Source organism: Nuphar pumila, chromosome 4 (assembly GCF_984573655.1).
Source record: "Nuphar pumila chromosome 4, dmNupPumi1.hap1.1, whole genome shotgun sequence".
Lineage (NCBI taxonomy): Eukaryota > Viridiplantae > Streptophyta > Magnoliopsida > Nymphaeales > Nymphaeaceae > Nuphar > Nuphar pumila.
The window spans coordinates 26,005,289-26,015,590 of record NC_143252.1 but is presented as its reverse complement, the minus strand read 5'-3'; positions in this window follow the sequence as shown (position 1 = coordinate 26,015,590).

Sequence of the window (10,302 nt, the reverse complement as noted above, 5' to 3'; positions counted from 1 at the left end):
AAATCAAACAAGCCTGCGTGATCACACTATTCACACAAATTTGTCTACAGCCTGGCAACAAGAATATGTTGCGACTTCTATGAACACTAACTAAATTAAAATGAGAACTACTATCCAATGCTGGGAAACAGTCACTGATATGTAAAAATAAATAATAAAATCAAATGCAGCTAACTGGATCAATAATTTTGAAAAGAACTATAATGCATGCACTAACTTAAAACTAATTACCGAAATGGGGGAGAAGAAATGTACCTCGTGGTGCATTCTCAATGGAGGGGTTGAGAAAAAGAAGTGATTTTTCTTTCGAGTTGCACGTGCCTCCTCGATGGGGGTAAGAAGAACCGGTGCCAAAAGAGATTATAAGAAAGAAGAGAAAGGGGAGAAAGGAAGAACAAAAGGGAGAATCGATTGGGAACGAGAAGGAGGAGAAAGAGAAGAGAGGGAGGAAGAGAAGAGGGTGTCTTTTCTCAAGAGGTAGACACCCCTCTCTACTGGAAAAGATGTTTTTATACTAAAAAAATTTGGTCACATGATTTTTTCAGAAGAGGTTCAATTATTTTTGAAAATTTTGAAAAGCCTACTTCTAGAAAAATGTGTTTTCATAAAAGAGTACTTCTAAACAAAATAAAATATTAGTTGAACACTTTTAAACTAATTAGACTAATAATTAAAAAGTCATAAACTAATCAAAACATTGAAAAATGCAAGAAAGGATTTAAATATGTAATTTTATCTTTATTTTGAATTTCAAAGTTGTTTCTCAAAAATATTGATATGAATGAGTTTTTAATACAATTTTTTGATGGATCATGCATAAAAATATATGTATAAGATGCAAAATATATGCATGATCACCATACATTGCTGTCGATTTTGTTTTTATCAATTTATTTTTTCTTTGCCATAAAAATCTTTTTGTTTTTCTGAGATTTCATTATTTTACCACACCTATTACTTATTGTGTTCACTTTAGACAATGGACTCAAATTTTTTTATCACAAACATGAGTTTTTTCCTCAATTTAGTTGTCCTTAAGAAGACCATCTATTAGTGATTTTTCATTCTTATGTTTAAAGTGTTTACTATATTTTTTTCAAGAATCAAATAGTTTTTCAATGATGACTGCAACTTGAAAATCATCATCAAGATATATACCTTTTCTCTTGATCTTATAAGCCAATATTTACATCTCATAAATTTGAGCAAGTATAGACTTATCGTCAACAATAAGAAAATTAGCATATTGATCCATGAGAAATCTCTTATCGTATGCATCTTTTGTATTGTACTTGATTTACAGAGCATTTTGCAAATCTTTAGCTGAATCCGAAGGAGACTACAGGTTAATGAGTGAATCAGCTAAAGTATTTAGAATTTGTCCTTTATATCGATAATTTTTTGTGTGCCACTTCTCTCTCTCTACCTCTCAAGACATAGTCGATAACTCAGACAACAAGAAAGACCATTGATTGGCACCACTTGAAGTTTGACTCATCAAAATAATCAAGCTTCTCAAGGTCATGGGTCAAAAGATTGATGGAGTTGGAGTTTGATGTCGAACTAGAGGGCATAATTAAAGTTCTAAAATTGTTCGAACATGATAGCTAAAAACAAGATTTTGGAAATTTGAGATTCCAAGCCTAGAGGCACGATCCTAAGGAAATCTAACCGCCAGAATAATTCTCTAAATTCAAAAACTTTCTCAATTTAGAAAAAAAATAACTAAATCAATACTAAAATACAAATCTAAATGCATCAAAATGATGATCCATGCTCAAGAAACCTATATCCATACACAAATCAACTCAAAATAGCAATCAAATATCAAAATCATCCATCAAATTTCACGTTGAAATAGGAAAACTCATCAGACATGAAACCCATACTCCTACGAATTCATTCAAAAATCTAACAATATAAATGCATTCATCATCACTCTAAAATCCTGCAAACCCAATCAACCTAAAAGCAAAACAGTGGTGAAATGAAATCGATCTCACATTTCTTCACCCGATCTTCATGTTGATGATGATTTTCATGAGTTTGGGGTCCAAATCTTATGAGGTCATAGAGAATGGTTCATATATGAGGTATTTTGCTTTAGATTTATAATCATTTCATGATCCAATGTTGATCTACCTGAATCCACCATCGAATTGGTCGATTTTTAAATCAATTTCACGCATTTCACATGAAATGCATGGAAACTACAATAGGCTAGCCCGATCTTCACGCCACTTGCTTGATGCAATTCTCAAATACTATTTTTGAGTTTTTCTAATATGCTGGGAAGCAAATCATGCTCTGATACCAAAAATTATAGTCAATCATATAAGAGATGAAGAAATTGGGATGAAAGAAGAGAAAAAGAAAATCAACTATCATGGAATTGAGAGAGATGGATCGAATGAATGAAAATCTTAATATAAATAAACTCTAATGAGCCAAATCTCAAGCCTACTAAAGAGAAAATAGTTGGGTTGTACATACCAACTCTGAGGTTTAGAATCTAGGACATGTGTCACAAGCTTATTGGAAGGATCGTGCGGCACCTAGTGGTCCCGACCAGGTCAGCCAGATGAGTCAAAGAAACTAACATGAACACACAACAAAAGGGTGCAAAATCACAATAGGGGTGTGCATAATCACATAGAGAGAGAGAGAGAAAGAAAGTATAAACTTCTTATAGCAAGCTTGAAGATTTACAAAGAGAGAAAAGGGGGGAGGGAAAAGGGCTCATTACCATAGTACATGGGGTTCTTATGCCAAAGGTCATTTACAAGCACTGGAGATTGCCAAAGAGGTATATACACCAGAAGCAAAATGGTGAAAACATGGCGGTCTGAAACATGCTCCCTCACCTAAATTGGCCTCGTCCTTAGTGCTATCTGCTAATGGTATTCTTCAATCTGCTACTGAAACTTACGGATGTTGTGTGGAGTCTCCCAACTAGTGTCGCTCTCTGGTAATCTCTTCTACTTCACAAGATACTTTTTCACTTCTCAAAGGTAGTTGTTGGAATGATCCATGATGAACTTGACTTCTTTGGAGGTTGAAACTGATGCTGATGATAGAGCTCGTTGTGGGATGAGAACTCATTGAGGTAAACTGTGACTGTGATCTTCATCTTCATTGAAGGGCTTCAAATTATACACACGAAAGACTGGGTAGACTTGAAAGTTGGCATGAAAATCTAGCTTGTATGCCAAGTTGTCGATCCTTTGAATAATGATGAAAGGCCCATCATACTTTTAAATAAGCCCTTGATGATGTCCAATCAATATTGTTTTTTTTTCGGGGTATAATTTGACTAACACCTTATCCCCGACTCGAAATTCAACTGGTTGGTGATTTCAATCTGCCCACTTCTTCATTCACTTGGCAACTTTATGTAGAAACGCCTTCGCCAATTCAGTTTGGTCATGTCAATTATTGATGAAGTGATATGCGAAGGGCGCCTTGCCTTGACCTTGAGGCACTATAGAGTATGGTGTTTGTGGTTGTTGCCCTATCACAATCTCGAAGAGGTTTTGCCCTGATGATTCACTCTTCTAAAGATTGTTACAGAACTGAGCAATGTCAAACAACTCCATCCAATTCTTCAGATTCGCACTGACAAAGTGTCATAAATATTCTTCTAACATGTCATTAATGTGTTTTGTCTGGCCATCCATATGCGGATGAAAGTCAGTAGTGAAATATAGTTTGAATCTCAATAATCAAAAGACTTCTCTCTAAAACTTATCGGTGAAACGGGCATCGCGATAACTACTGATGCTTTCTGGGATGCCCCAATACTTGACCACATGTTTCACAAAGAATCGAGCAGTGTCTTTAGTTGAACAATTGGTGGGAGCAGGTGCAAAGGTTGCATATTTAGAAAACCTATCAACCACAACAAATATGATGTTGCATCTCTCTGTCTTCCGCAGACTCACGATGAAGTCCATTGATATACTCTCCCATGGTCGACTTGGAATGGGGAGAGGCTTTGATAATCCTGCAGGCTTCTGATTTATGGCCTTATCTTGTTGACACATCAAGCAAGTGCACACGTAGTTGTCTACGTCATCACGCATCCGCAACCAATAGTATACTCGCTCAATCAATGCAAATGTCATCTCTTGTCCTGGGTGCCCAACCCAGGGAGAATCATGGCACTCCTTCAGTATCTCTTGACGTAAGGATCTCCACCAAAGTACATATATATGACTTCCTGTTGTCATTCGCAGTTCTTCTTGCTACCAAAATCATCTCATCTTTCCATCTTTCATCAGGGAAAGGAGATGTGCCATTGAATCCTCTCGCAAGCCCTCCTGAATCCTATTGAGAAGGTCACTACTAGGTCTTGTGCTCATGGTATCATCTTCAACCAAGGCCGCCAACTCGACCTTCCTACTTAGGGTATCTATTGCTATATTAGTTATGTCAGGCTTGTACTTCAAAATCATGTCAAACTCGACCAGAAATTCTTGCCACCGAGCTTGCTTAGGGCTAAACTTCTTCTAGGTCTGAAAGTAACTTGTGGCGACATTGTTTGTGTAGAGAATGAATGACGAACCTAATAGATAGTGCTTCTAGGTGCGTAGATAGTGGTCAATAGCGATCATCTCTCTTTCATGTACCATGAATCATCGCTCAACATTGTTCAACTTTTGACTCTCGAAAGCGATGGGATGTCTGTCCTGTATTAACACACCTCAAATAGTGAAATCAAAGACATCTGTGTACACTCCAAATGGCTTCTCCTAGTTAGGTAGTTGTAATACTGGTTCTTTTGCCATGACCTCTTTTAATGTTTCAAATGCTTCCTGACACTCCTCTTGTCATTCTTACTTTCTATCCTTCTTTAACAGTTCCGTCAGTAGTGCTGCAATAACAAAATATCCTGTGATGAACCAATAGTAGTAGTTTGCTAGTCTAAAAAGGGATCAGAGTTTGATAACCTTGGTTGAAACTTCTCAGTTTTGAATGGCCTTCATCTTCTGGTAGTCCATCTTCAAATAACCATCCGCAACTACGTGGCCTAGGAAACTGATTTCTTTCTGGCCAAACATGCACTTTTCTCTCTTAACATACAAGTCATTTATCTTCAGGGTCTGAAATACCATGCGTAGATGTTGCACGTGTTCTTTCATGCTATTGTTATAAACAACGATGTCATCCAGATATACAATGACAAATTGATCAAAGTACGGATAGAATATATGATTCATTAAAATAAAGAAAGTTGCAGGAGCATTCATCAAGCCAAAAGACATCACCAAGAACTTGAAGGCATTGTATTGTGTGACACATGTGGTCTTAACTTTGTCTCCTTTCACAATCTTGACTTGCCAATATCCCAATCTCAAGTCCAACTTTGAGAAAACTTGAGCTCCTCCTAGCTAATCAAACAAATTGGCAATTAAGGGCAAAGGATATTTGTTCTTTATATTCAACTTGTTGAGTGCCTTATAATCCACACATAACCTCTTGGACCCATCATGTTTGGTCTGAAACAATACAGGTCCCCCAAAAGGCGCCTTCAACAGTCAGATGATCCCAGCATCTATCATTTCATCCAGTTGTCTCCTAAACTCTTCCAATTCTGGTGGGGTCATCCTGTATGACACCATGGTAGGAGGTCTCGCACCTAGCACCAACTCTACTTGATGATTGACTTCTCTTTGTGGCAGCAACTTTCTTGGTAACTGAGGGGGCATTGCCTCCTAAAACTCTTCTAACATGGCAATGATTGGTAACAAAACATCCTCAAGCAGCTTCACCTCTTCCTCCTCTCACATTGTTACCAGGAATATTTGATCACCTCATTGGAGACCCCTCTTGATTTGTAGAGCAGAAACCATGCAAGCATTAGATGGTGACGATGTCTAGGCGGGGATCATGCACAAAGACTCCTCACCCATGAAGTTGACAACATCTAGATGTGGCATTGGCATGACTTTAGTCCCCCGTAGAAATTCTATACCTAGGATTACCTTAACATCGTCCAACAGAGCAATCAAGAAGTCAATTTTGCCAATTTGTTTCTCGACCCTAATTGTCATGTCCTTAGATACTCCCAAGATGGGTTATGCTACTGAATTCACTGCCTTCATGCGACTTGATTTCTGGTCTCATTGCAAGCCTAACTTTCTTGCTTCATTCTGAGCGATAAAGTTGTGCGTAGCCCCCGTATTGACCATCGCTTTGGTAGCCTTTCCATTGATAGTCACTTTCAAGTACATCAATTTCTTTTTAACTGTGGGTGCTTCTTTTTTTAACTGTGGGCACTGCAGAGGTGGACCCCTCTAATGCATTCACCCTCTATAGTGCCCCCATTTTTTATCTCCTCTTTTGTGGGTTCTTTTTCTACTTTGATAGCAATGGTGTCCCTCCTTTCCACATTTCCTTGATTCTGATTGGGGCATTTTCACACGATGTGATTTCTACTACAGTACCAACACTAAAGTTTTGGGGGATATCTCGGGTGTTGATTTGGTGGGACTGGTCTATTTTCCAAGAGTTCTTATGGTCATGCTTGATTCTGATTCCTTTGGTCATAAGGAAGTGGTCGATATTGATTTCCCCTGGCCACCTATTGCATTAGGATGGTTGTCCCTGCATAATGGCCTTGTTTGAGGTCCCCCATGAGGGGATGTTCGACTATCTGTTCTGCCACGACCATAGCATTGGCAAGGTCAGCCGGCTTAATCCGAGTTAACTCTCGTTGAGCCCAGTACTTTAATCCCTTTTTGAAGAAATAAACACGGTCCTTCTCGGCCATATCTTCAATATCGAACATTGCAGATGAGTATGCATCTACCTATTCTTGAATGGTCCTTGTGTGCCTTAGTGCCATTAGTTTATCGAGAGCAATTTTCTTGACATTGTGCAGGAGAAAATATTCTTTCATCTCTCTTTTAAAGTCATCCCATGACTCGATCACCAACCTTTCCCATTCCATGCTTCGATATTGTGTCCCCCACCATACTGTGGCACCGTCGATCAAATACCTAGCCACAATATGAATTTGATCAGCATCGTCTTCGATCTCAGCCTAATCAAAAAATTGTTCAACGTCCCACAACCAGTTTTCCAAGATCCTAGCATCCCTTTCTCCTTTGAACTTTGTGGGCTTGACCAGCTTTAGTTTGGGCTTCTCGCATCAGATCATCATTGTGTTTCCGCCATTTACATTGTTTTTAGGATTTTTGACGTTACCCATGCCACCAATTTCATTTCCCAATAGCCTTTTTAAGACTCTGTATGTCTCAGAGTTCCCACATTTCGATCTCTTGTATACCCAACTGATTTGTTAGTTTTTGTACTGTGGCCGTCAGCTCTTCGATCTCAGCCCTCACGTCACCATCTAACTTTCTGAATTCATCATATGCCCTCTCAAGCGCATTGGCACATACTCGGACATTTGCCGATAACTCTGCCACTCTTTTCTCAACCTTGGTCATCCACTTCTCTACAGGACTGACCATTTCTTTCAGGCGAGATACTTCCACCACCTTTGTGGCAGCTTTTACCTACTTTGCATTTTTTCTCTTATGGGTCTTTCCAAGGAGTTCATCTAATTTCGACTCTATTACCGAACTGAAATAATCGTCGAGGGGTTTGATAGACACCTTTCTTTTCCTTCCCCAGTTCTCGAGTAGGCTATGATACCAATTGTTACGGGCTTATTGAAAGCAACATGCAACACTTGGTGGTCTTGACCAGGTCAGCCAAAGGATTCAAGGAAACTAACACAAACACACAACAAAAGGGTGCAAGATCGCAACAGGGCTGCACAGGTGTAATCTCGCAAGCACGTGCATGCACAATAACAGATATATAGAGAGAAAACATAAACTTCTTATAGCAAGCTTGAAGATTTACAAAGAGAGAGGGGGGGGGGAGGGGCTTCTTGCCATAGAGATTCTTAGGCCAAAGGCCATTTACAAGCACTGGAGAGTGCCAAAGAAGTATATACATCAAAAGCAAAAGGTGGAAACATGGTGGCCTAGAACAATAAGAATGACAGGCTAAATTTTACTTCACAAGCTTAGTATTTAAGTCAGTTTTATAGTCCTTCACCCTAGAAATGCGGTTTTATTTTTACTAGGATATGACCTGTTATTCATAGTTTTAGTGAGAAGTTACTCTCTCTATCAAAATTGAACTTTCTCTATGTATGGCTCTAACCCAGCTAGGGTTAAAAATTAGCAGTTCAGAAACTATTAGCTCAACTCGAGCTATGTTGTTTCTTGCCTTTCACAAAATGCCTATCTTTCACCAAATATAGTTGCTACAACTATTTAACGCACAATCTAGTTAGAATCTAATTATCTAAGTTGTTTTGGCTGAAACGGATGTCATAAAAGGGTTTTCAAAAACTCTAGTTACATGTAGAAAACCCGTTTTGTGGAAAACTATTTTTGAAACTGAAAACCTAGTGTTTCTGAAACTTGCGAAAAACTTTTAAAAATGCTTGAAAAATCCTTTTTCTATCAAGTGAAAAACATGTTCATATAGGAAACTGCTTATTTTATATGAGAAACTTCTCTTGTTTAGAAAACATGTTTCCCTTGTGTTTCTTGCATGTTTCCCATAAAATTCTTTTCCAATAAGAAGATGGGATGCACGTGTTTTTAAAAGCTTTAATTTTAATATTTTATTAAAAGCAAGCTGACTATGCAATCCTAACCAACTTTATAATAGCTTTGTATTTGCAACAAATGTAGATCATATGTTTTATAAACAAATAAATTTACTAAGACTTACTGGTTATCACAATATTCTTAAAGAAGTAAAGTTTACGTAAACTTTATAATATTCCTCATGCATACTGTCAATATTTGCACATTTTCTCCACATACATACACATCATGTTTCTCACATGCTTTGAATTGTGTTTTTTTATGAAATAACATGCTTTTTTGAGCCAGGAAATATTTGATGCATTACAATTGTTGAATTTTCAATTGACAAAGAAAAACTCTGTTATTGGAATCTGATAAAAAGGCAAGCTGGGGTTAGGCAGGCCCCTACTAGATATCTCTTAAGCCCCATGTGACAGAGGGATTCGAACCTGGGCCTTCAGCTTGACATTGGACCCCAGTTACCACATAGGATACCACCTTGGTGTTAATAAAAGACATATCCCTCATATGCAACTCTAAAAACCTATAAATTCAAACATTATTATGTTTTTTCTTAAGCATCACTATAGGTAAAATCTCCTCCCTATCTCAGTTCACCATTTATTTTTTGCACCTTATCCTTTTTTAAGAAATAAGTCTTTTTGAGTCACCTCTTCTTTGACATCTTCAGATGGTTGATCGGTAAATCTCTCTCTCTATCATTTTTTACATATTTAGCTTTTTAATTGTTCTTTCTTATTTATATTATATTCAATTTTATTTAATATTATGATTTTAATGTCATAGTGACTCATCGCATGGTAAACTGTAATACTGACACGTTTTTTTATAGTGCGTCTCATGGGTGACACGGGTTGGATGCATTAACAAAACCTTAACACACATATAGAGATTATTTTAATGGTTTTTAATATTCTTCATAATTAGGGGTGTCAACGGGTGGGATTTGGTTGGAACCCAGGTGAAACCAGACTTGGACCAGATTTTTGGATATGGTATTGGGTTGGGACCTGGGTCTAATCTGGTAACTATAAGAGAAACCAAACCCAGACCCGGATCTGATAAAAACTACATGAATCAGACCCGGACCCGATAAAAACTACATGAACCAAACCCGGACCATGCCTGATAAAATAATATTTTTTATTATTTTTACATTGAAAAATTATGAGTCTTAATCGGAAATCCGGTCGGGCCCGGGTCTATTATAAAATTTTACAAATTATACCCAGGTCCATGTATTTAATTGGACCGTATGGTCCGGACTCGGGTCTTAATCAGGTCTTATTATTTGTCACCATACCCGGACCCTATAGGGTTTGGTCCAAGTGAAACTAATGTGGTGTCTTACTTTTCAAAGACTTTGAAACTCAGTGTTGAACTCAAGTCAGGTATAGGAACATAAGGCCACTAGGATATAAGAACTAGAAATACTAGAATTATTGTGTGAACTGGGCAATTTGGATAAATTTTTTTTTTTTTTTTTGCAAATTTGACCATGCAGATATGTTTAACATGGTGAATTTGCTGGGAATCAACTTGCTGGATCATGTATTTTCGATGAAAAATGTGATTTTTATATGCCTAAATATTTATGAAAATTCTTAATCATCTTTCAAGCCTTAAAAATCTTACTTATGCACTCGGATGATTCAAGAAGTGG